This window comes from Amblyomma maculatum, unplaced genomic scaffold (assembly GCF_055883805.1).
Source record: "Amblyomma maculatum isolate TAMU_Amacu unplaced genomic scaffold, ASM5588380v1 scaffold_15, whole genome shotgun sequence".
Taxonomy (NCBI): domain Eukaryota; kingdom Metazoa; phylum Arthropoda; class Arachnida; order Ixodida; family Ixodidae; genus Amblyomma; species Amblyomma maculatum.
Window position 1 is genome coordinate 6,412,686 of NW_028146740.1, and position 26,429 is coordinate 6,439,114.

General features: G+C 46.1%; 1 long non-coding RNA gene across 1 annotated transcript; it reads left to right on the forward strand.

The window, feature by feature from the left end:
• The first annotated feature begins 2,374 nt into the window (after positions 1–2,374).
• LOC146171980 (uncharacterized) lies at positions 2,375–10,381 on the forward strand. Its single transcript, XR_014702716.1, has 4 exons — positions 2,375–2,527; positions 3,679–3,815; positions 8,452–8,609; positions 9,512–10,381. It is a non-coding gene; the product is annotated as an uncharacterized LOC146171980 (long non-coding RNA).
• The last annotated feature ends 16,048 nt before the right edge of the window (positions 10,382–26,429 follow it).

Sequence of the window (26,429 nt, forward strand, 5' to 3'; positions counted from 1 at the left end):
TATATTTTGAAAATTTAACTGGTTACAATTTCGCTCTTTCTTCATCGCGCATTTCTTAGTCAAGCATCCGCTCTTGTTGAGGACGCACTGAGTCCTTTTATTCAGCTCGCTCGCACAATTAAATACAAAAACATCACAAATGTAAGGCAAACGCACCGCGCCGCCGACTTTACAGTGGAGAATGCGCGCTGTGGGTGTTGTCGGCTTACATCACGCGATGCTGAGACGCACGCCCTGGACTCTCGGATCCACGTAGCTTATCGCTATGACGTTATATGGGCGAAACTTTAGAATTATATATTGGCATACACACAATGATTGGGTATATGCACATGTACAGTAAGCTACCGAACGAGCCCCCCCCCCCCCTTCTCCGCTTTCCTTCTCACGCGCCGAAATTACTGGAAAATGGAGGGTGCATTTCCCTGGCGAGGACCAAATTTTCATCCGAAAAAGAAATGAATTTGTATTTTTTTTTTCTTTATCGACCCGACCGTGTTTAGAAGTGTGCTCCACCATGCATGCGAGCCACCCCGCTGTGCATACGCCTTTGTCCACCACTTATGAAAACAAATCGGCGCCCGCCGCCGACATTTTCTCTCGCCGCGCTCAGTATGTTAGCGATTGTCTTATTCTCTTATTCACTTCTGCGCCGCCGCTCCCGTCAAGGCAGCGGCCATATCTTAGCCCATCTGTTCCTGACCGCGCGCATCGTATGTTTCGCTCGCGGAGGTTATCCGACACCACCCAGCAGCTTTTGGACATGTGCGTCAACCGAGCGAGCGCTCTACAGGTTCTGCTTTTGTTTGTTATGTTTTTGCTGGAGGTGGTGTCTGGGTGAGGTGCGAGCTTAGGGCAAGGGTAGGGTAAGGAAGCGCGCTAATGGTAAGGGAAGAGAGCGGGGGGGGGGAAGAGAAGGCGCGGCGGCTGGGGAGGGGGGGGGGGGTGGCGAACTAACACACATAAAGGCACAGAATGCGCCAGCAGAAACACGCATATTCGCTCACAGCCTTCGCATAGCGTTCATGCAGCCTCGTGAACTATATCAGCGCGCAACCTGCGGTCCGCGGCACCGACCTCTGTAAATCAATTAAGCGCCCTTACGACACAATTAACACGCCATTGACCCGAACCACGGAATATCGACCAGCTGTAGCTGAACATATTCATCTTTACGCTGTGATACATTGGGAACGTTATGCTAGTTCTAGTCGCAGCCACCCTCTCGAGAGGTTGGCTGCAAGCTGTCCTTCAAATCCAATGTGCGGGAAGGATGCAAGGAGGCGCTTGGCCATCAGAGCGCGGCTTCGAGCTGGAGGAGGGGGAGCGTCTAGCTGCCCTGCGAGCAAAGCACACAGCAGTGCGCACGCACACACGCATTCTTTTTTTTTCCCTAGACCTGCGGGAGGTATGAAAGGAGAAGCGGGCAGGCTAGCCAACGTATACAGCGCGCGGTATCAAACCTGTGACGGCTTCATTTACGCGCCCTTCAATCAATCAATCAATAAATAAATCAATCAATCAATCAATCAATTTTTTGTTTTCAAATCCAGAGGACGGGGGGGGGGGGGGGGGCACCTTAGCGAGAAAGCAGTTGCACACTGCTTGAGAGTGCCGAGGACCCTCGCAAACATCAACAGGTGGCAGCTCAACAGGAAGCTAGTTTAGATGGAACACATTACAGGCATAAACACAGGCATAAACATTGCAGACATTACAGAGATGAACAGCAGCAAAAGCAAAAAGGAAAGAAAAGGAAAACAGATATGTGTTCACCGAATAACAGCGCAATTTCACGGTATTACCGCAGTGATGTCATCAATACAGCAAAAAGGATGGGTTTAAAGTTTCACAAAATATTCACAGAGCAAAGTTGTCTCCGAGTAACAGTAACGAAATCAGCAATCAGTTTTTCGTGTTTATTTAGCACAAATGTATGTTGCTCTCAGTCTTGAGAGCTATTTCTTTTTCGCCTCTGCAAAGCTGCATGTGTGTGAGCGCGCGTGCGTGCAAATAACTCATACGCAGGCACTCAATATGTGCGGCTCCGCATACGGCAAGAACTCATGTTTTCATTACAATGAAGGAAGCAAACACGCGATCGCTGAAGTGGGCTCGCCACTCCGAGTCTCTGCGTCGCCTCGAATACTAGCCACCCCACAAAACCACCGGAAGAAAAAGAACGAAAGCACAAGATAGCGAACGTACAGAACTGACGCTCGCTCGGCGTTCCACTAATACCGCCTTTCGTCTGAGCAGCGCGGCGCGACAGCGCGACGCGACAGCGCGACTGGAAAAAAAAAAAAGCGAACTCCACAAGACACGTGATAGAGCAGCGCGGCGTGGCAGCGCGACTGGAAAACAAAGAAAGAAAGAAAGCGAACTCCACAAAACACGTGATGCAGCTTCATGTGTCACGTGATTGCGCACCGAAGATCTGCAAAAACTCCCGTGACTGAGAGGCGGCGTTTGGCTGTTTGGCGACGTCGAGCGTTGAAAATAGTTCTTTCTACCAGAAATCTTCAGTGTAAGTTGACAAACTTTTTCATTCCTTTCTTATAAACGCTTTGCGCATACTCACGGAAAATTTTGTGTTTCAGAAGTGAGCAGTTTTTACATTACAAGCGTTTACCCATTTTTTACTTTGCTGCATACTGCACGACCAATGCTCTAGGAATATTTTTCATTGTTTAGCGTTTTTATCACCTAGTGAAGTTTTAAAAAGTGATCCTCGATTGTCCGCGGCCTCTTTCCGATCATTTTGCAACATAGTTCAGATCTTTGAGACATTTTTTTGCGGAGTTATTACTAATTCTTCAAAGGTAAACAACCGCTTGGCCTCGCAGCCATAACCGTCAAATTTCAAATATTGAGAGAGGCCTTGTACTGCGTAAAAACTATGTAGACGTATAAAACCTGTCATTTTTAAATTCCATCAGATGTGTGCGATCGCTCGCTACCTATCTGTTTTATTTATAGCGTTTCTTCGTTGAGCTATTTGTACATGGAGCCGGTAATTCGAGGTTTATTGGAATAGTCCATAAGCAACGACTTTCCGCGTAAAATTAGGTTTTTAAGCTTTCCTTTAGAGTAAGTACAGATTGGGGGGGGGGGGTTGACATATAATTTTATTTATAACAATTCGCAGACTTCAACGCAGTAATAGTTATATTTATATCCTTAGTAGGTCAGTACGTATTATTTTAGTACAGGCCCAATGTTCTTTTTCTTTTTTTTTAAATGGAGGCGTGGCAGGTTATGTGGGTCAAGCTAACAATTGGCTGTGAATTAAGCGATTAGAGATTTCAAACTTAGCCTTCTGTTTTGTTTAGTTTCTAAGAACCTTTAAGCTTCACAGAGAAACAGCATATTTTGAAAAGTGAATTTCTACTATGGAAGTTCTTCGTTTATTAATGTTTGACATTGTTGACAAGGGTCAGAATTGAAACAGATGATAGGATCGAGTTTTTTGGTAACTTATGGCATGTGACCTAGAGCTTCTAGGAATTCATTTTCTGAGACAGCTTTTCTTTAGGAGTATAAGGAATGTAATGGTATGTTATGGGTTTTGAGAAGCATGGATTTAATGAAGTCTTTCTTTTACTGCGCTTACGGCTTGTTTGGCAATAATGCTTGCAGTCCAGCTGATGCAATTGTATTGTCACACTGCTTTTGCAGCAGATTTCATCTGCCATCGAGGGAGTGCTGCATGAATATGAAGCAGACAGCGTCATGAATCTGTTGAGGCAGTTTATTCTATCAGCCATGGGTGCCCTGCCCTAAAGCATCCTTCCTGTAAAGGAGACATTGAATTGGTAGATATCACATGCTGATGTTTTTTGCATTCATGTGTTTGCTTTATAACTGTAAAATTTTTACTGGTTCATGCTTTGCATTTATTGTTTTCTTTTGAGAGTATAAAGGGCGGATGTGTAACAGGCTTCATTAAAGCAAACCTTGAAACCAGCTCGGTGTTGTTATATGATTCTTGCTGTGTTTTTAGCGCAAGACTGACATGTTGGTGAATCTTGCTCATCGTCTGTACTAAAGAAAATTTTTCATGGCCTCTTCAGAGCTTTAAAACAGGAGATATACTTAGCTGTTTTATTGCAGTATTATCTACTATTTCTACTTGAGGCAAAATTGAGTAAACCTGTATTTTAATAGCTCAGTGACAAACATGGTTTCATAATATAGCTGACTGCACTGTGCATATGTGTGCATGTTCATGCTGACATTCAGTTACTGTTTATTTAAACTGCCTCAGCATATGTACACATACAGGGATGCTTCACTTGAACAAAGTTCAAGGGACTTTAGGAAAAAGTTTGTTGAAATGAAAGTTCATTGGACTGAAATAAATGCGTGGGAGATTGTTTCCATTAGCTTCAAGAAATATTCAGTTCAGTCGTGTCCGACTCTTCGTGACCCTATGGACCATGTCACACCACGCTTTCCGGTCTCTCACTATCTTCCTAACATCACATAACTTCATCTGCAGTGCCTCGAGGATGCCATCTAACCATCGCGTTCGATGCCTACCCCTTCTCCAGCGACCCTCAACCTTTCCCAACATCAAATCTTTCTCCAGCAACTCCTCTCTTCTCATCAGATGACCAAACTAGCTGAGCTTTAACTTTAGAATTTGACCCTCCAATGAGCAGTCAGGGTTTATGGTCGACAATATCGACTGATTTGATCTTCTGGCAGTCCAAGGAACTCTCAAGAGTCTTCGCCAGCACCACAATTCAAACGCGTCAATTCTTCAGCGGTCAGCCTTTTTCACAGTCCAACTCTCGCATCCATACATCACAACTGGAAAGACCATAGCACGAGTTATACGAATCTTGGTTGGCAGACTAATGTCTCTGCTATTTACTAGGCGGTCAAGGCTAACCATTGCTCTCTTTCCCAGAAGCAGGCGTCTCCTAATTTCATGGCTACAGTCTCCTTCCGAGGTAATCTTGGAGCCCAAGAAGAAAATCTGTCACAGATTTTTAGGTTGTTCAAATCTTATCTGAGCCCATTTATTTGTCACTGCGCTGACTTGCAAGTGAAGAATGCGTAACCTTTTGCAGCACTTTTGAAAGGACTACAGTGGTTTTGAACTCGATTACTGTGCAAGCTCCTGAGAATCTTGCCTATCACAACGGCCTGCTGAGGAGAAAAGGCTTTCATTTTCTCCAAGCAGATCATGGTTAACCAAAATGCACACATTTGCAATTCTTGTAGCTAAAGGGGCTGGTAGGGCTGAAGATCTGGCTTTGACTGGCTATGACTGTACAGCTAATTAAGCGTGCAGACAGCTATGGATTCATCTGGTTACAAGCTAGTTTAGACAGCAAATTCACTTTAAAGCTAAATAACGGCCACTTTTCTCCACGCGATAATGAAGAGTGGTTCTTAACATAAAAATATGCTACAAAGAGTGCGGACTGTGCTTTTTTAAGCGCTCAGTATGACTTTGAAGACACAGGATAGCACCGCGGAAAATGTTCGTTGAACGGAAATGAGCAATAACAGAAGTTTCTTAAAATGAAGTGCGTTTGCATAGTGTTCAATAGAGCTTCAGTGGGGGGATTTAATAAAGTTCGTACAACTGAATACATCGTCGAAGTGACGTTCGTTCAAGTGACGTTCTGTTTTTCTGTGACTAAATGAGAACATTTACTTTGCTCAAAGCAACATATACACAAATATTTACTTTCTTGCTAGTCACCAAGATTTGCAATTAACTTCCGAACTCATTTTATTCACAACCTAAATAAATGCATCGTTAACCCTAGAGCCAAATAGTTACTAGCAATAACAAAATGAATATGTTGATATTTAACTGTTGGAGAACATTTTCTGTTTGATTGTTTTGTGTGTTTTTGAGTTCTGCAAACATGAGGGGGCTTGTTACAGAAGGGGTGGGCTGCAAGACGAAGGGAAGTATCAGTGTGGCGGCCCTTTTGTGTTTATCAAACAATAATGCATCCTAACATGTAAAACGAATGCCTTTACAGCCTGCTAAAAATCTTTTTTAAATTCCATGTTTGGGTTCCTGGATAAACATAGATGGCAGAGAGAGATCTTTCTGCCATGGGGTGTGAACTGTATTTTGTGCAGAAAGCCAGAGGCTGTCGAACATGTGTTTATAGATTGTTGTGATTGGGTTTTTTGGGGGCAATATCCTACAGTGAACTTTGCTCAAAGATGTCCCTTTAAACCCCCATGGAATTTGGTTCTCAGGTGTTGAAAATTACAACAGTGTTCTGTAAGATATGATAAGGCTATTAAGCTTGCATAGCGCATGGAAGCGCCGAATGGCTGTTCGCCATGCTGATCATTATTATCAGATCTATCCAAGAGTATAATGAGGGTTTTGTCCAACAGATGATGTTTTGAAAGCTCAGCCATGTGTACCTGTGTTTATCAATGTATTTGAAAAAGTGATCAGTTTGAATGCGATAATTAGAGGTATTGTATCTAAACTAGCCCTCGGCCAGCCTGTAGTGTTTGTGAAAAGGCAACCGTGACAAGAAGGGTGTTTTGCTAGAGCTTTTAAGGCTCTTAAATCTGTGCAGCCCTGCTTTAGTACATGCATTGTCTCCTGTACGTGGGTAGTTAAATGATTTCTGTTCATTTTATTACAAAAAGTCATTCTAAATCTTTAGATAAGCTTGCTCACCTCTATTGTTTGTTTGCATTGTGTTCACGCATGCTATAGCTGGAAATGATGCAGTATTAGTTACAAGTAAATAAATAAAAGGAGCAGCAACTACATTTCCTTCGTCCGCACATTTTTAGGAGAAACATACATGGGCTCATTAGATTTTAGTGTCGTTTGCAACTGTGTTTGATAGTGAAAGATCTTCCTGTCATTGCATAGAAATCTTTCAGAAACTTCTGAAATAGTTTGATACCTGGTGATGTGGAGGTTGACTTCCCAGACAGTAATGTATTCCTATAGTTCATACTGCACCAGCCAAAAGACGAGACACAGCAAAGAGGAGGACAGGACAAGGCTGCACTATCAACTGAATGTTATTGATAAGAAAACAACGAAGACTCCTTCCGAAAAGCTCGCGCACAATCCAACCGGTGGAATGGCAGGAAATTGGGAAGAAGATGATGAAGAAGAAAATTCAAAGCCAATTCCAAGTCAAGGCCTAACTAACGACTTTTCTAATAAATGAAATTCCTTACAATGAAGGCTAACCGATGCCTTAGCCACACACTTGTCCTCGGCTTTAGCAATGTAAAATGCTTCAACCAACTCTCTGCAGAGTTGATTACCATTGCTTTAAACTACACCCCTTTGTTGAAGTCAGGCGCACAAAGGGAAGTGTCATGCTCCGACTTACACTCTCGGGATTGCACATGTAGCGCAAGATTAGGACTCGCCTTCCCTCCCAGAGAATTGGAGTGCTCCGTCAGGCGCACATTTAGACATCTGCCTGTCTGCCCGTTGTATTTACAGCGAGAAACAAGATAGGAGCCTTGTGCGCTAGAGTTAGAAAGGGGCTCGACAGTGTACCTCGTGATAGTTTTCGTTGTGCAGTGTCACATAAGAAAACGTTCACCACCTGCAGAAAGAATGTGGTCTACCACGTTCCGCTGAATTGTGGCCGGTGCTACTACGGGCAGACAGGCAGATGTCTAAATGTGCGCCTGACGGAGCACTCCAATTCTATAGGAGGGAAGGCGAGTTCTAATCTTGCGCTACATGTGCAATCCCGAGAGTGTAAGTCGGAGCATGGCCCGTCCCTTTGTGCGCCTGACTTCAATAATACGGGTGTAGTTTACAGCAATGGTAATCAACTCTGCAGAGAGTTGGTTGAAGCATTTTACATTGCTAAAGCCGAGGACAAGTGTGTGGCTAAGGCGCCGGTTAGCCTTCATTGTAAGGAATTTCATCTATTAGAAAAGTCGTTAGTTAGGCCTTGACTTGGAATTGGCTTTGAAGTTTCTTCTTCATCATCTTCTTCCCAATTTCCTGCCATTCCACCGGTTGGGTTGTGCGCGAGCTTTTCGGAAGGAGTCCTCGTTGTTTTCTTCTTATCAATAACATTCAGTTGATAGTCCAGCCTTGTCCTGTCCTCCTCTTTGCTGTGTCTCGTCTTTTGGCTGGTGCAGTATGAACCCATACCAACGTGCCCAGTCGTCAACCTTGTTGTATTCCTATAGTACCGTATGCATGCACAATAGGTAAACGTAGCCCCTTGCATATATCAGTGAATCTTCCACTCTAGAAGAGAATTTTGTGCACAAGCATTTTACTGTAGTTTGCCTCTGCGGAGCATTGTATTTCTAATTCTGTGCTTCTCTTTTTATGCTGTTACTCAGCAACATATGAAGTATTCCTTGTTTGTTTCTGTTACTTGTGCATTTGACTTTTCCTTTTTTTATTATTCGAAATAACTTCCTTCCTGCTGTTCTGACTACTGTTCTCGTATGCATATGCAGTCCTCTTGATGCTTCATTGAGCCATACCTGGAGACTCTCTGTTGCCGTGGTCTGTGCCGACAAGTAAAAACTAGGCAACCTGACTTCCGGGACAAGTAGCAGTGGGACGTAGCTGCATGGTTTCTTCAACATCCACGTGGATTTTTTATAAAAGACAGGTATTTCTCCTTTATTTGACTTTCATATGTGATGAAGATTTTACCTTGGTGACAAGCTCTTGAAGGAAAGGATGGACATGAATGCACTTTCTTAATTTCTTACTCTCGGGAATACACTGTTACGACTTGTTAACTGCATATGTAGCAAACATTATGTGTGACTGCATATTCCAGCAGTAAGCTGCATGATTTTTTAAGGATGAAACAATTTAGCTCCTATTGTCAGTAGCCTACTATTGACGAGCCAAAGCAGGCAATATTAGGTACCAAAAAGTGATTATGCGTGGCCGGGTGGGTTTTAATGAGACAAGCTCTCCACGTTTTAAGCCTTTGTACAGGGCCAACGTGTCTCCCTGAATGTGTCTGGGACACATGCAAGTCTTGTATCCTCAAAAGGAGCTTGTCTAAATTTAAATAAAAGTAGCGCCAACCTATTTTGAGTATGACCAGTTCAGCAGTAAGCTCAAAATTGAAGCAAAAAGGCATTCATGTCCTGTGCAATGTCAGTGCACGGTAAAAAGCCCCAGCTCGTCAAACGCTCTGAAGTCCTCCCCTACAGCATCTCTCATAGCCTGGGTTGCTTTGGGATGTTAAACCACATAAACCAAACCATTTTTTACCACCCCATCTGACTTTTCTTTCCACGTATCTCCAAAAGATAGTGCCTACATAAGACTTGCCACTATTCCTGAGATTACCTAGATTATTATGTATTTTATGATTATGTAATTTAACTCAGTGGAGCATTGCGTTTCCAATTCTGGGCTTTTCATGCTGTCACTCAGCAACCATATGAAATACTCCTCCTATGTTTCTTTTACTTGTGCATTTGACTTTTCCTTTATAATTCAAAAAATCTTTCTTCCTGCTGTTCTGACCAGTGTTCTCATATGTACATGCAGTCCTCTTGTTGCTTCATTTGACCATATCTGGAGACACCCTGTTGCCGTGGTCTGTGCCGACAAGTAACAAGGCAACCTGACTTCCTGGACAAGTAGCAGTGGGACGTAGCAGCATCCATGTGGACTTCTTATAAAAGAAAGGTATTCTAAATTTTGCTTTCATATGTGATAAAGATTTTACCTTGGTGACAAGCTCTTGAAAGGAAAAGATGGGCATGAGTGGCACTTTCTTATTTTCTTACTCTCTGGGAATACACTATTGAGACTTGTTACCTGCATATGTAGCAAAAAGTATGTGTGACTGCATATTGTAGGGTAACTATAATATACTTCATCATTCCCTATTATCGCTCTTGTATTCCCCTAGGTGCTTGGTGTAGCTGGTCTCCTTCAGTAATTACTTATGTTTGTGTGTCATCTGCTATGGCAAACATAGCCATCACTCAGGAAAAATGGGAGCAAACAGGCATAGTGGCATCACTTGCTGGTAGCATGCACCAAAATGTATGTATACATACTGATACGTTGCCGCTCAACATGTGTATTTGCTTGATGTAGCAAATGGCAGAGGAGAGAGTTTATCTGATGACCAAGCATACCGGCGTGTAAATTTCACTCCTTTGTTCCTTGGGCCCCTATTGTGATAAACTAATGTCGAATGATATAGACGATCAAAAGGAATACAACTAAACACAGCAACAGTCTCTATCTCCTGAGGGTGTTTTGCAGGTACTAGTTTGTACAGAAAGTGGTTGGAAACCAGTTAGCATATTTTGAGGAAAAACGGGCATCTGAGTGAAGAGAGATGTGCGTGATGCGAGCACAAAGTTTGCGAAATTGGCAGAAAAATTTTGAGCATGTATATTTCTTTTCTAGGTTACACCATGATAAATTTTGATATGACTGGTACATCAAACACACAATGTCGTTGCCGTCGGAAACCAAGTGTTTCTGTGTCAAGGGTTTGTGCAATAAATGAAGGTATGAATTTGCATCTGTTTCTTTCACCACTCTCACTTTTCACAAAATATTACACGCATGTGAACAGTGAGTAAAATACAAGTTATTATTGGACACTTGAAATATAGTTAGCATAACACAAGATATTAATACTTTGTATGAACACGATTCTTTAAAATAACGGTGGCCAATTATCGGAACACAGTCGTTACAGTGTCCATATACGCTATCAATAGGCTAATATAGGAGGTATAAATACGTTCTATGTAAATACATTCTATTCAATCACGGTGGCCAATTGTCGGAAGGGAGGTCATACATAGATCATACGTGTTCTAAAGACTTTCTTTTGATGGTCGATAGCTTCTATGATCATGTTGTCTAAAGACATCGCATAAAGTGATCATAGGCATTTTTGTAAGGGATATGTCCTCGAATACCACAGTAGTAGCAGACTGGTCGGGAGGGGCGCCAAGGTGCGTAATAGGGTGATGCAGGTTGAGCCGTCGCCATTGCATTGATGTGATTGTAGGGCGGCGCCAGTCGGAGCGGTGGAACAAAAGGAGGGGGGATGCTGCAGCGTGCGCGTGAGCCGGTGCTGGGCGCGGTGCAGGAGGGTCGGATGCCATAGGTTGGGTGATTGTTGCAAGCTCTTCTTTAATGATGCTGCGGAGACTAGCGTCATTAGAAGTTACGGAAGAATGATCGCATCCATGTCGACAGACAGGCTTGAGGGCTTGGAGCTCCTCGCGGATGATGGCTCGAATCAGTGCCCGCAGATCGAGGTCAGCAGAGGTCGGGCCAGTAGCGATGCTGGGCTGCAATCGGAAGGACCGCAGCTGGTCGAGGCGTTGGAAAGTCATAATATTTGCATCAACAGTTGAAGGATTCTGGGCAATTATGGAGTTATAAGCCACAGAATTAATTCCTTTCATGACGTGATGTACGCGTTCAGCTTCCGGCATGCTCAGACTAATACGCCGGCAAAGTGCAAGTATGGCCTCTAGGTAAGAGGCATATGCCTCATCGGGACCTTGGAGGCGGAAAGCGAGCTTGGTCTTCGCGATCTCAGTCCGAACTGCCGGATCCGCGAAGTATTGGCGGAACCGCTGCTTGAATGTGGTCCAATTAGTGGTGTGGGGTTCGTGGTTAATAAACCAGGTACTGGCGACCTCAGTGAGGTAGAAATAAAGATTAAGAAATTCCAGAGCGTCGTCCCATCGGTTGTAGGCCCTGCAGCGTTCATAGGTATCCAGCCAGTCATCGACGTCTGAATCGCGGCGACCAGCGAAGTACGGCGGGTCACGTTCGTGTGGGCACAGTCGGACGGGGTGGTGCTGCCGAGATAGAGGGTCCTGCCGGTTTGTGGGTACTCTCGGTAGACATAACGATGGTGGCAGGTGGCAAACAGTGACCGGAACGTAGCTCCAGCGAGAGGCAGGGCACAAAAAAGCAATGGAATCAAGTCTCACCTCCACCGCCTGTAGAAGAAGGCCAGGTCAAGACGGCAAGGTCGAGATGGCAAGGAAAGAGATGCAGTGTCTGGCGTTTATTCCGATGGACTACCGAGGCGCGTGCCATCGGTGGCGCCACGGGATGATGAAGATGACGATGGTATGTACACGTGAAAGAAGGAGATCCTTGGAAGGCTCACAATATATGCCGGAGTTCATCCAGCGGATCGCAGTCAGCGGCCGCTCTGCTGTGAGCGTGTGGGTCGCCGTAACTGCCGAATGCCTCAGACCCCTTGTGCGAATAGAGTAGCGCTTTGATTCAGACGTCTTCTGCTGCATCTTGGTTGACGTGCTGCTGCCATATCTCCTTGGGGGGCCGCTTTTCTGAAGGCAATTTTGTTCTAAAGCACAACTGGCCGATTCACAAAGCCAGGAAGGTTGGTGCCTACCTGGACGACCGCAACGTGGCATTCATCGAGTGGCCGCCACAATCACCCGACATCAAAGTCATAGAGAATGTCTGGGGCAGGATAAAGTATTCCCTGTCACGTCGACAACTGCACACCCTCTCATCGGATGCGCTTTGGGCCGCTGTGGAAGAGGAGTGGGAGCACCTCAGATCCGACCGCAGCTTTTGTCGTTCCCTGTACAGTTCTATCCAAAGCCCAATACAAGCAGTCATCGACGCTGGCGGCGACGCCCCCAATACTGAAAACGGGGACCTCTGAAGAAAGCACTAATTAGTGAAGGCGCAAGTCACTACTGCAGCAGTGGTCTGGGTGCAGCAGAGAAAAGCTACAAGGAAGACGCACCAATGACGAAGAAAGATGCCTGATCAGTACCATGCATTGACCGATTCACAGTGCTTTTCTTTTTATTACAGATTGGGATTCAAAAATTTCTTTCCACCATCAGAACTTTGATGAGGAGAAGGACCCTCAAAAGTATAGCCGTAAAAACAAGCGAACATTTTGCAAACAGGGCAAAGCCTGGACAGCTTACAAGGCGCCTTAAATACAACGTCTACATCTTATCTTGCTGCAATTCTGTTAGGATTGTGCGAGATGCGGTGCATGTAAGGCATGACAGTGAAGGTTTCGTGTTGTTCTTCCATGCGCCTTTGCAAGGGCCTTTTATTTTCACTATCAGCGTTTCCGCCACCGCAGCGATCAATTCGTCGAGGTAGACAGAAGGATCGAGACGTTCCACTTGGGTGCTGAAGCTTTTGGTTTGTCCTACGGTGGCAAGTTTTCAAGAGCGCAGCACGAAGACAAGACATGGCTATTGCTTTTTTTACTAACTTTGTGTGAGCACTGTCAAAAGGAAGTAATGCCTTCTTAGCACCTGGCGTGTACTCTTAGCACACGTGTCCAGGTTCATTAGAAAACAAATATCTAAAAACTGAAAAGATTCATTTTGAAGGAGTTGAAAGGTAAAATTAAGGCTAGTAGAACACCTGTTAAAAAGATTAAAATCGAGGTAGCCAGGAGGTGTAAAGTCTCTCCTGGCTGCACGTAAACAATAATAAGAAAATCATCGGCATATCTAGAAATTGTATCTACAGGTAGGTCGTCAAGGTTGTCTAAAATCAAGGAATCCAGCTTAGCTAAAAGTAGTTCACATAAAACAGGAGCAATGCGGGACCCAATGCATATGTCCTCTTTTTGCAAATAACAGACATCGCGTTGCCGCGACACCAAAGTGCAACTCAGGTAACACTTCAGCATTTCTAGAAACGCTTCTGCTGTAATGCCACAAGAGTTCTGAAAAGCCACGCTGCCAGACCTTTAAATTGCTTTACTGACCACAGTCATGAGGTCCCCACGAGATGCAGAGTAGAAACGATCTACGTCGATCGAAAAGGCGCTATTTACTCCAGGCAAACTCTCCTTGAGCTGTTGAACCAAGCAGTCTCCACTTGCAATCTTGTAGGGATCATCCACCTTGACACCGTTTAGGTGTGGTAATAGGAACCTGCTGACGTGTTCTTGCCAGCTATTTCTTTCCGAGATGGTCGCTCTGAAAGGACAAAGCTTTGCTGCGAAAAATAATTGCAGAACAACCTTCGTGGCTCGAACACGTTTGGCAAGGATATCGAGTTTCAGTTCGACCAGGAGAGAGAGGGCTTTAGATTTCGCTTGTGCTGGACGTAGGCTAGCTGCCTTGAAGTTCTTGGTAATCGCCTGCATGGCCTTGTCTTCGTATACGTCCGGTGTCATAACTGTAAAGTCGCCCTCTTTGTCGGGTGAAAGTAGCGACAGGCCAGAGTTCAGGAAATACCGCGTAATTTTCCTACAAGCATACGACCACCTTTATTATTCGCGTACGTTCTCTGCAAAGCGTCAACGCCTTATGAAAAGAAGCTTGCGTTTTCTTCTACACGTACTTTCTTAGCAATGTTGTGAAAAGTAGCTAGAAGAATCACTTTATCGCTTGCGTCTTCCAAACTGAACTTGAGGCCTCATTCGAGAACACGGTCCGCATGTTGCGGGAGAGACGCTTCACCCAGGGTGGTTACCGGAACAATTCCTACTTTTGACCTACTTGGTTTTGGCACCTTACAGAAGACACTTCGCCAAAGGATCTCTGTGGCAGCATCAGCCGTTTTTCGGTAATCTCTGAAGCCGAGGCCACACCGCTAGAAGCAGGCCATCCTAAGCCACTCCAGTGAGAACCGCACTTGGCGCCAGCAGTCAGATGTTATCATTTTAGCATTTTTTTCCAGTGTCCGAGCGATGGAAACAACACTACAAACAGGAGAGTGACATCCGGGGGCACTGACCTTTCCTGATGCAGAAGGCAAGGTAGCGGGCCTTGCACGTTGCAGAGGTGATAAGGCTTGCACACACGGAGCACTGCACAATTAGGGGAAGAAAACGCAAAGAAGAGCCCTATGGAGAAGACACGTATTCCAGAAGCGTTGTGAATTAGGCCTGTTAGTAGGAGATTATGATGAGGCGATTACCAAGAACGTCAAGGAAGCTAGGCTACAACACACACAATTAAGCGTTATCTAAAGCCCTCTCTCTCCTGGGCGTTCCGTATGAGCCAAACTGGGAAAGTCCGCTCCGGTTCCTCTTGACGCCATCTTGGGCTGGGCTGTTCGTGTTGATGCTGAGATGCGGCGGTGTCAAAGTGCCGTTTCGCGGTGCTCGTGAAAGCTATCAGACACCTTCGTGCTGCGTTGTGTTTTGTTTGAGCGCGCCAGCAAACCGTATGCCATTCGCGGGGCATCCATGGCGGCAGCTTTTGGAAACAGCACTAGCGGCCGGGGCAACTGCGAAGGACTGCGCTCCGCTTCCCCAGGCCGAAGTCATCACAGTTAACTGTGAGGATGTATCTGTTGTATCTTTCACGATACATGTATTTTCAAATATATTTTATAATCGCAATGATAAATGTACACATAAATGCACAACGAATGAACCGTACGGGCAGCTACCGAACGCGGAATACAGATACTACGAAAGATACTTTCCAGTCATCGCCGCATTGATTTAACGTGAAGTGCGACCCATTGCTATATACTATCGAGCTGCCCTGCTTCAGCTGCCCCTGTATACGCACTGCCTGGTGTCATCGACGGTACCGGAACCATGGAAGAATGCAAACATTATCCTCATTCACAAGAAAGGGGACTCTAAGGACCTTAAAAATTACAGACCAATCAGCTTACTGTCTGTTACGTATAAGGTATTTACTAAGGTAATCGCTAATAGAATCAGGACAACCTTAGACTGCAATCAAGCAAAAGATCAAGCAGGGTTTCGGAAACGGTACTCTACTATCGATCATTTAATTGCCATCAATCAGGTGATAGAAAAATGCTCGGAGTATAACCAGCCTTATACATAGCATTCATTGATTACGAAAAAGCATTTGACTCAGTTGAAACCTCGGCGGTGATGCAGGCATTGCGAAATCAGGGGGTAGACGAGCCGTACGTGAAAGTGCTGGAAGATATATATATAGTGGCTGCACAGCAACCATAGTTCTGCATAAAGAAAATAACAAAATTCCCATAAAGAAAGGTGTTAGGCAAGGAGATACAATCTCCCCAGTACTATTCACAGCTTGTTTAGGGGAAGTATTCAGACACTTGGAATGGGAGCAGTTAGGGATAAGGGTAGATGGAGAATACCTCAGTAAACTGCGATTTGCTGATGACATTGCCTTGCTAAGCAACTCGGGGGATGAACTGCAAATAATGATTGATGACCTAGACAGGAAAAGTAGAGAGGTAGGCTTGAAAATCAATATGCCGAAGACTAAGGTAATGTTCAACAACCTCGGGAAGGAACAGCAGTTTACATTAGGTAGCGAAATACTGGAAGTAGTAGGCGAATATGTCTACTTAGGACAGGTAGCAACCGCAGATCCGGACCACGAAAAGGAAATGACAGGAAGAATACGATTGGGATGGAGCGCATTTGGCAAGTACTCGCCGATTATGAGTAGCAGCTTACCGGTATCGCTCAAGAGGAACGTATACAACAGTTGCATCTTGCCTGTACTCACCTATGGGGCTGAAACGTGGAGGCTAACCGAGAGAGTTCTACTTAAGTTGAGGACAACCCAGAGTGCTTTGGAACGAAAAATGGTAGGGGTAACATTAGGAGATAGAAAGCGTGCAGAGTGGGTCAGAGAAATAACTCAAGTTACCGACATTCTAGTAGAAATTAAGAAGAAGAAATGGACATGGGCAGGACATGTAGTGCGAAGAGAGGATAACCGATGGTCGCTGAGGGTAACAAACTGGATCCCAAGGGAAGGAAAGCGTAGCAGGGGGCGGCAGAAAGTTAGGTGGGCGGACGAGATTAAGAAGTTCGCAGGGATCAAGTGGCAGCAGCTAGCTTCAACAACGTATACTTTCAATTAAACCACGGTTCAAGAACGGCACATAAAAGAAGTAGCGTCTAAAGTACCATCCGTCGGCGTTTTTAGGCAGCCTTGGTGTTCGTCCTGCGGCGCAACATCGTATCCCCGTCTCGTCTTAGCAGCATCGTTTGCACGACGTACACCATGCACCACGAATGAAGACGACAGATGCGCGGCACATACAGCAGCGCTTACGAAAGCGGCGCTGCTGGCTGCCGCGGCGGACGACGGCACCCTGGCTGAGCGCTAATCCCTAGTCGTCGATTGGGCCTAAATTATTTCGCGTCGAAGGCACATCCGACGACGTTTTGTAACTGCTCTGCGCTACAGTAAATGGCCTCTCATGAAACTGCCTTACTGCCGATCTCATTGCATGTATCAGTAAAAGAAAGATGTAAATTTCGGCGACGTCTTAGCAGCGGAGCCAGCGTGCAGACGATGAGCCGCACGCCGCACCAGCGGCAATGTGTTGCGAACCTTGTGTGTATTGCAGTCATCAATAACATGGTATGGGTCAGAAATCCGCAAGAAAGATTTTTTTTTTTTGCTGTCAGCTTATTGTTTAAGTGAAGAACAAATTTTAGCACGCTCTTCTTGCACTGACGGAAGAGATCCGCCGTATCGTTGGCGCGGAGGGTTTGCAGGAGGCACGGCCTGCCCGGCGTGCGGGGTTACTGCGGTGGAGGAGGTAAAATGGGCATCATATTCGTGAGTCTGTCATTGGCACCAAGTCTATCTGGCTTACACAAGACGCTCATAGGTGAACTGATTTAGCATAGACTGGAATGCGGTGAAGACATATCAAAGCCGCACTCGGACTTTAGTTGCATGCTTTCCGCATACGCTGTCGGCAATCATCTTGCGATTTCTTTGATTGTTTGTGCAGCCCATGATCATGCTTTGCTGTCGCGATGATATTACCACTAAAAGGGGCGCTAAGAAGGTATTTAAGTATCTCAAACGACAATATACCGAGGTGCAAGGCCGCTGTTACGACCAAGCATCCGCATTTGCGCGCTCTATTGTTCGCCTGTGGGCATGGAAAAGTATTGTGAATATGTGGTGATGGTCCAATGGCTCTAAGTGAGCCTGTTTCCAGGAATCCTGTTTTGTAAGCCTGTTTTGCTTTGTGGACAACCTGCAAATGCCAAATTGACCCTGTCAAGAGAACGTCTGGAAAAACACAAAGAAACGTCCCCCTGCGGGAAATAGCAGGAAGTGCTTCCTTTTGTTCACCCTTCCAGTCGAGAAGGGCTATCGTCCAGTGAGGAATGTCTACTTTTCAAAGGAGACGACAGAGTGACATGTCCGCTGACGTGCAGGACAAGAAAAGAGCATGACGCATACAGCCATTAAGTGATTTCCCAGGAATGCAGGAAAGATTTGCAATTGTCGAAAACGGACAATGCTGGGAGCGGATGCGGCGCCACGTGCACTCGGGTTTCTGAGAAGTAAAACCACTTGTCAGAACCAGCCTGTGGTTTCTTTGCTGAAGAATAGAAATGTACCTCCTCTCCTCGCCGTTCCCAAGCTTTTCCCGCCAACAAGTGATCACGCCCAACGAATGAATGCCGGACCAGTCAGTGCTTCAGACCATCAGTGCAGTGATGTGTTCGATTGGATGCCGATACCTGAGGGGCGTGCCCTGGATTTGGTTGGTCAGCATCTTCAGAGAGGGGCTGGACATAGGGGGTTTTAAGGACGCTGCAGAGCACGAAATGTCGCTCTGGGCCCTGGGTAAACGGCTCATCCAGTCGCTTCTCGCTATGAACTCTTAACGCTTGTCATTTTGCTGATGTACCCTTCTTTTTCATGTAAATATTCTTGTAAATACGTTTTCTCAAAGTGCCAGTAAACCTGCTTGTACATATTTCACCAACTTCGAAGATTCAGCCCTTCTTCAACCCCGAGTCTCTGCACGCTACCAAGTGAAGGCCGGGTCGACGTAGCCCCAGCGTCACGACAACTTGTGGCAGCGGCGGGATAAAGCCCCAACACTGGTGCCCAGCGTTGGGATCTGAATCTACAAGCCACAACATCTGGTGATTGGAGGTGGATCTGAAGCTACAAGCCACAACACCTTGTGATCGGAGGTGGCATCTCAAGCAACAAGCAGGAGCAACAATCGGCCAAGAGGGCAGCTTTGATCGCATGTGTGGGTGAGTGCTTGGCTTTTCTTCTGATGTGGACCAGGTTCTAGAACAGGGTTAGATTTTAGAACTGGTAAAAAGTGTTGAAACGCCTTTAGGTTTGGTAGTTTGCACAGTTGTTTTGGAAGTAGCCGACACTCGGAGCGATCATGGACCTACAAAAGCTGCAGAAACCGGACATGTTGCTATTGTGTGAGGAATTGGGAATTGATACAAGTGGTTTGGCACGAAAACCCTTGATTATAAAGGCAATCACTGATCTGGGAACCGATGATGAGGAGCTCAGTGAAGCATGGAACCTGATCGGTCAAAAAAAGGAACAGCTCAGACAGCAGAAAGAGCGTGAAATTGAAAGAGAAGCAAAAAAGCTGGAGCTAGAAATTGAGCTCCGGAAATTAGAACTAGAGTTGAGCAAGAGGTCGGGCGATTGTCCCCAGCTAGCGGTACCTCGTCTCAACAAGGAGGCAGATTTCAAGATGTCAAAGTACATGCAGCCATATGTGATATCAGGGGATATCGGTCTGTATCTGGCTAACTTTGAGCGAACTTGCGAAAAACTGTCCTTCCAGCGAGACACGTGGTCTCAGAGATTATTGACGGTTCTGCCCTGCGAGGCAGCGGAGGTTGTCGCGCGGCTAAGCAAGGAGGACGCGGACAACTACGAGAAGGTCAAAGCTTGCCTTCTGAGAAAGTATAGGCTTAGCGCCGAGGCGTTCAGACAACGTTTTCGGAACGCTACTAAGTCCAGGGACGAGAGTTACCCTGAATTCCTGTACAATTTAAGAGTAAATTTGGGCGAGTGGCTAAAGAGCACAGATTCCTACAGTGATAGGGACGCTGTAGTCGAGCGAATTCTTTTGGAGCAGTTTTATAACTGCCTCCCAGAAAAAGAAAGAAATTGGTTACAGGACCGAGGCGAAATTAAGTCGGCAACTGAAGCTGCCGAACTTATTGAGGAGTATGCTTCGCGCCGACAATTCAGCAACCCAGCAGTGGATAGGCCCCGCAATCCCAAGTTCAGTGTGAAAAACCGTCAGGAAAGGCACTTTGCTAGAGTTGGAAACGAAGAAATGAAGGTTTCTTCAGGCAAATTCCCTAGAAAGGACGGCAGTGAGAAAAGTGGAGAAGTGATCAACGTGCAGAACACCAAGAATAAGCTTGAGGCTAGGAAGCCGCTCACATGCTTTAGGTGTAATGAGCAGGGTCACATTGCCGTCAACTGCCGGAAAGAAAAGATTGCTTTCTCGTATGTCAGGGACTGCGATGAAAATATGCAGCTTTTAGAACCCTACCTGCATGACCTAGTAGTCAACGGGAAGCCTTGCAAGGTACTGCGCGATTCGGCCGCAACGATGGATGTTGTCCATCCGGTGTATGTGTCGCCTTCCGACTATACAGGACAGTGTGCGTGGATCCGCCAGGTAGTGGAGGAACAGAGTGTGTGCTTGCCAATCGCGAACGTGGTCATCGAGGGCCCTTTCGGCAAGTTGACAACCGAGGCTGCCGTTTCAGGAAAGCTTCCTAAGTGCTATCCGTATTTGTTTTCCGACAAATCGGACATGCTACTGCGAAAGAGGGGCATCCTGTTCGGAGACAGAGTTGTGCAAGCCTTAACACGTTCAAAGGCGCGAGAACTAGCTACACTGCTCATACCAGAAAATTCCACAGTGGAGGAAACGGCAGTTAAAACAGTGGTCGATGCGGAAGATAGCAGGTCAGAAAACTTTGAGAGCGAGGCATCTCAGATAGGTCAACTTGAAAGTGAGCTTGATGAGACGCGGAATGAGGGCGTTCTTGAGAATAACCTCTTGCCGCCAGTGTCTAATAATCTCACGAGACTTTTAAGTGGAACCCGAGAGGACTTAGCTATGAAGCCTTATGAGCAGAGGGAAGCCGTGGTAAATCTAACGTTAAACCTTCCCGAGGAGATGGGGGACAACTTGATTTGCCTCAGCGGAAAAGGAAGCAACGCTCAGGAGCTTCTCAAAAAGACGGAGCAGAGAGGAGAACTAAAGAAATCCCAGCTGTCCGAACTGGGCGAGATAATAACAGAGTTTGAGGCCTGCTTCGTGGACAGGCCAGGCAGGACTGATTTGACTGAGCACGATATTGAGCTGACTTCAGACGTGCCAGTGCGATCAAGGTGCTACCGATTCTCTCCAAGGCAAAGAGAATTTCTGGATAGGGAAGTAACTCACATGCTGGAATTGGGAGTAATAAAACCCTCGGAAAGCGATTATGCTTCGCCTATGATCTTAGTAGAAGCTCCAGGTAAAGACCCTAGGCCTGTGGTAGACTACCGAAAGCTAAATTCTCTCACCAGGGATCAAGTGTATCCTATTCCGAATATTGAGGAGAGAGTAGAACAGGTCAGTAGAGCGGCATATGTGACTACGCTGGACCTTACTCGAGGATACTGGCAAGTACCGCTCACTGAACGCGCCAGCAGATACGCGGCTTTCGTCACTCCGACGGGCAGCTACCAGCCAACAATGATGAGTTTCGGGCTCAAAAATGCTCCATTTTGTTTTTCCCGACTCATGGATAGGGTTTTAAAGGGGTGTGAAACATTCGCGGTGCCTTATTTAGACGACATTGCGGTTTTTTCCGACTCATGGGCGGACCATATGGTACATCTAAGAGCTGTACTGAGCCTTTTGCGTCAAGCTGGACTAACCGTAAAGGCCGAGAAATGTTGCCTGGCAAGGGCGACCGTGGACTACTTGGGTCACAATGTAGGTCAAGGTTTCAGGAAACCCAGCGAGATTAAGATTTCTGCGGTAGCAGACTACCCGCGGCCGAGCACGAAGACGGAAATTCGAGCATTCCTGGGTCTGACTGGGTACTACAATCACTACATCCCTAACTATTCAGCTTTGGCTAGCCCTCTGACCGACGCTTTCCGCAAGACAGAACCGACAAATGTAGTCTGGGACGAACAAAAGGAAGCCTCCTTCGTAAACCTGAAGGCTGTGCTGATTAGCCGTCCGGTATTGCGAGCTCCAGACTATGGCCGAGAATTCACGGTCCAGTGTGATGCCAGTGATCGAGGGTTAGGTGCTGTTCTCTGCCAGAGAGATGACGACGGTAATGAGCACCCCGTGCTCTACCTGAGCAGAAAACTGAGTTCTAGAGAGAGGGCTTATTGCGCGTCAGAGAAAGAGTGCGCTTGCATTGTATGGGCCATTCAAAAATTGCAGTGCTATCTTGGAGGGGCCAAATTCACCGTAGAGACGGACCATTGTCCCCTGGCTTGGCTGCAAACTGCGACATCGAAGAACAGTCGCCTTCTTAGGTGGAGCTTGATTTTACAGCAGTACAATTTTGAAATAAGATACAAAAAGGGGAAGTTAAATGGGAATGCGGACGCGCTTAGCCGCTCTTTCTAAGCGGTCCGAGATGTTCCTCACCATGTATCCAAATTGATAATCAGGTTTTTTTTTTTTTTTCGTGCGCTTGTATATGTGTGGCTATGTAAAGCAGCACGTTTGGTTTTCTAGGAATACGTGGGTCCTGAACGTCTTGAGAGTGGGCTTTTCTCGAACAACAATGGCAGTTTTCTTTTAACCTGGTCTCTTCAGACGGGAGCCGAGTGCTTGCTTCGACATGTGGTTGAGTTTCAGACAGCTCGAGCAATTTGGCCTACAACAATCAAGACAACGCGACAAGCAACAGCGAGCTTCAAGCGTTCACGTGCAGGCCATTAAGTCGTCTCTTCATGCACCAGCTGGGACTGCTGCCCTCCGAGACTCTTCTGGCGGGGGAGGAGGCTGTTACGACCAAGCATCCGCATTTGCGCGCTCTATTGTTCGCCTGTGGGCATGGAAAAGTATTGTGAATATGTGGTGATGGTCCAATGGCTCTAAGTGAGCCTGTTTCCAGGAATCCTGTTTTGTAAGCCTGTTTTGCTTTGTGGACAACCTGCAAATGCCAAATTGACCCTGTCAAGAGAACGTCTGGAAAAACACAAAGAAACGTCCCCCTGCGGGAAATAGCAGGAAGTGCTTCCTTTTGTTCACCCTTCCAGTCGAGAAGGGCTATCGTCCAGTGAGGAATGTCTACTTTTCAAAGGAGACGACAGAGTGACATGTCCGCTGACGTGCAGGACAAGAAAGGAGCATGACGCATACAGCCATTAAGTGATTTCCCAGGAATGCAGGAAAGATTTGCAATTGTCGAAAACGGACAATGCTGGGAGCGGATGCGGCGCCACGTGCACTCGGGTTTCTGAGAAGTAAAACCACTTGTCAGAACCAGCCTGTGGTTTCTTTGCTGAAGAATAGAAATGTACCTCCTCTCCTCGCCGTTCCCAAGCTTTTCCCGCCAACAAGTGATCACGCCCAACGAATGAATGCCGGACCAGTCAGTGCTTCAGACCATCAGTGCAGTGATGTGTTCGATTGGATGCCGATACCTGAGGGGCGTGCCCTGGATTTGGTTGGTCAGCATCTTCAGAGAGGGGCTGGACATAGGGGGTTTTAAGGACGCTGCAGAGCACGAAATGTCGCTCTGGGCCCTGGGTAAACGGCTCATCCAGTCGCTTCTCGCTATGAACTCTTAACGCTTGTCATTTTGCTGATGTACCCTTCTTTTTCATGTAAATATTCTTGTAAATACGTTTTCTCAAAGTGCCAGTAAACCTGCTTGTACATATTTCACCAACTTCGAAGATTCAGCCCTTCTTCAACCCCGAGTCTCTGCACGCTACCAAGTGAAGGCCGGGTCGACGTAGCCCCAGCGTCACGACACCGCTCTGCTATCCATGAAGCGTGCGAATGCACAGCCCACCCGGTACTGGCAACAATGGGTCGGCGCAAGGAGTCTGGTTAGAGAGTATTTTCCTCCTCTCCGGCTTGCTCTCGGTAAAACGGTCTATACCTCGTGGGGACCTCATGTCTGTGGGCAGTGGAACGATTGAAAGGTCAGGCAGCGTGGCTTTTCAGAACTTTTGCGGCATTACAGCAGAAACGGTTCTAGAACTTCTGAACTGTTGCCTGAGTTGCACTTTGGTGAGGAACCGCGATGTCTGTTATTTGCAGAAGAAGCATATGCATTGGCTCTCATATTGCTCCTATTTTATGTGAGCTATTTTAGCTAAGCTGGATTCCTTGAGAACCTTAATGACCTACCTGTAGTTTAAAGGTTTCAGATATGTCGATGATTTTCTTATTCTTGTTTACGTCCAGCCAGGAGATACTTTGCACCTCCTGGCTACCTCGATTTTAATAGTTTTTAACAAGTATTCTAGTAGCCTTAATTTTACCTTTGAACTCCCACAAAATGAAGCTTTGCAGTTTTTAGACATTAGCTTGTTCTTTTAATGACCCTGGACACGTGTGCTGGGCGTACACGCCACGTTCTAAGAAGACATTCCTTCCTTTTGACTCTGCTCACACAAAGTTGGTAAAAAGACGGATAGCCATGTTCTGTCTTCGTGCTGCGCTCTTGAAAACTTGCCACCATATGACAAACCAAAGCTTCAGCACCCAAGTGGAACGTCTCGGTCGTCCTGGCTACCTCGCCGAATTGATCGCTGCGGTGGCGGAAACGCCGATAGTGAAAATAAGAAGTCTCTTGTAAAGGCGTATGAAAGAACAGGATAAAACTTTCACTGCCATGCCTTACACGCACCGCGTCTCGCACAATCTAAAGAGAATTGCGGCAAAATATGATGTAGTCGTTGTATTTAAGGCGCCTTGTAAGCTGTCCAGGCTTTGCCGTATGGTGATATGTAACAAAGTGAAAAAACCAGGATGAGGGAAGAAAACATGATGAAAGTTTTGTTCCTTGCATCGAGGACTTTGTTTATTGCATCCCTCTGAGCTGGCATCAGAACTATATCGGCCAAACTGGTCGCTGCCTCAATGACAGGTTAAGAGAGCATACAAGATACTTGGACAATGGCTATGGTTCTAATCTCCCAACCTGTTGCAAATAATGCAAGTTTCACTCAATGCTGGGAATGACTTCGGTAATAGCCAGCCATAAAGGAAAGCTAGAACGCGAGCTGATTGAAGCCATGAAGATTGCTCGAGATGACCGCGCTCTGTTAGTCCGCCGTCAGTACTTATCACACAGAAAGAACAGCGATTCCTGATACGTAAAGCATTTCCTTTCCTTGTTTCCTCCTTCTCCTCCACTCCCCGGCGACGTTGTGAGAACAAAGTGACAACTATTAAAGGTTTGCGCACGCGTCGTGCTCCCGCTCGGACCTGTACCTCCAATAAATCGTTTGTTGCAAGTTAGCGCTCGTCTCGTCTGCATCTCCGTTCTGTCTTTGTGTGTTTGCGCTTTGTCTTCATCACGTCTTTTTAGCCCAGCTAGATAAGCTTGGGTTCTATTTGGGTCGAATTTCAATAAAGGTACGACGTTGGTGCCATTTTTTCCCGATGTTGAGCCGATATTGTTCCAGTGTTTTGCTGCTTGGATAGGTGCACTTCGAACTTAAGATTTTCCTTTTTGTGAATTTTTTATGTCAAAAATATGTTTTGTTTCCTTTCCGTCAAAATGCAACTCAACACTGTTTCAAAAACACTAACCCTCCTTATCTGACTGTCGAGTGGCCGTTGGCAGTATGGAATAAATAAATAACTAAATAAAAAAATAATTGGAGTTTGTGACATTTCTAGCGCAAATCAAGAAGAAAGAACGGCCATGGGCAGGGCATGTAGTGGGTATAAAGAACAATGGATGCTCGCTTAGGGTAACAGATTGAATTCCAAGGGAAGGAAAGCCTAGCAGGGGGTGGCAGAAATCTAGGTGGGCGGATGAAAAGTTAGCAAAGGTCAAGTGGATGCAGCCAGCACAAGACCGGGTTAAGTGGAGGAGTATGTGAGAGGCCTTCGCCCTGCAGTGGGTATAGACCTGCTGATGTTGATGATGATGATTTGATCTCACAAAAAATGCTTGGGATATGTGACCTTTAATGGTGTAGAAGAGCAAAGACAGTAAATGCTGGGGACTTCATAGTTGTAGGCTTCAGAAAACTGGAGTCAATCTGCGAGGCTTTTCTTGAGCTTACATTGCACAGTTAGTACATGAGCGTACTCCATTTCACATATTTTGAAATACGTCGCCTTCGGTCGGGTGATAGTGACGCGTCGCTTATCGAATTAAGCGAAGCATACGTGCGTATCTTCCACGTATGCCCTCCGTTTACCGGCATAATCGGATTATATACCGGACCGAAGCGCCAGTTGCCACCTCCTCACTGCCAGTTTCCATTGGATGCTTATTTTTTATGTGCCAAAACAACTCCTAGTCAAGGCCCGCTCGCTATGCTACCCGAGCAATATAGGTGGCGGTGTGCAAGTTCTGTATATGATGTCAACATGTTTCCACTTGTGCCACTACTGGAATTAGGCTTCTCAATTATTTATTGAAAATCGTGTGTGTCACCCAGTGTTTTGCATGTGCGAGGGAAAGGCCTCTGCCGACGCGCGCAGTTTGTTGCGCCGTCCGCTGACCCACCGTTGT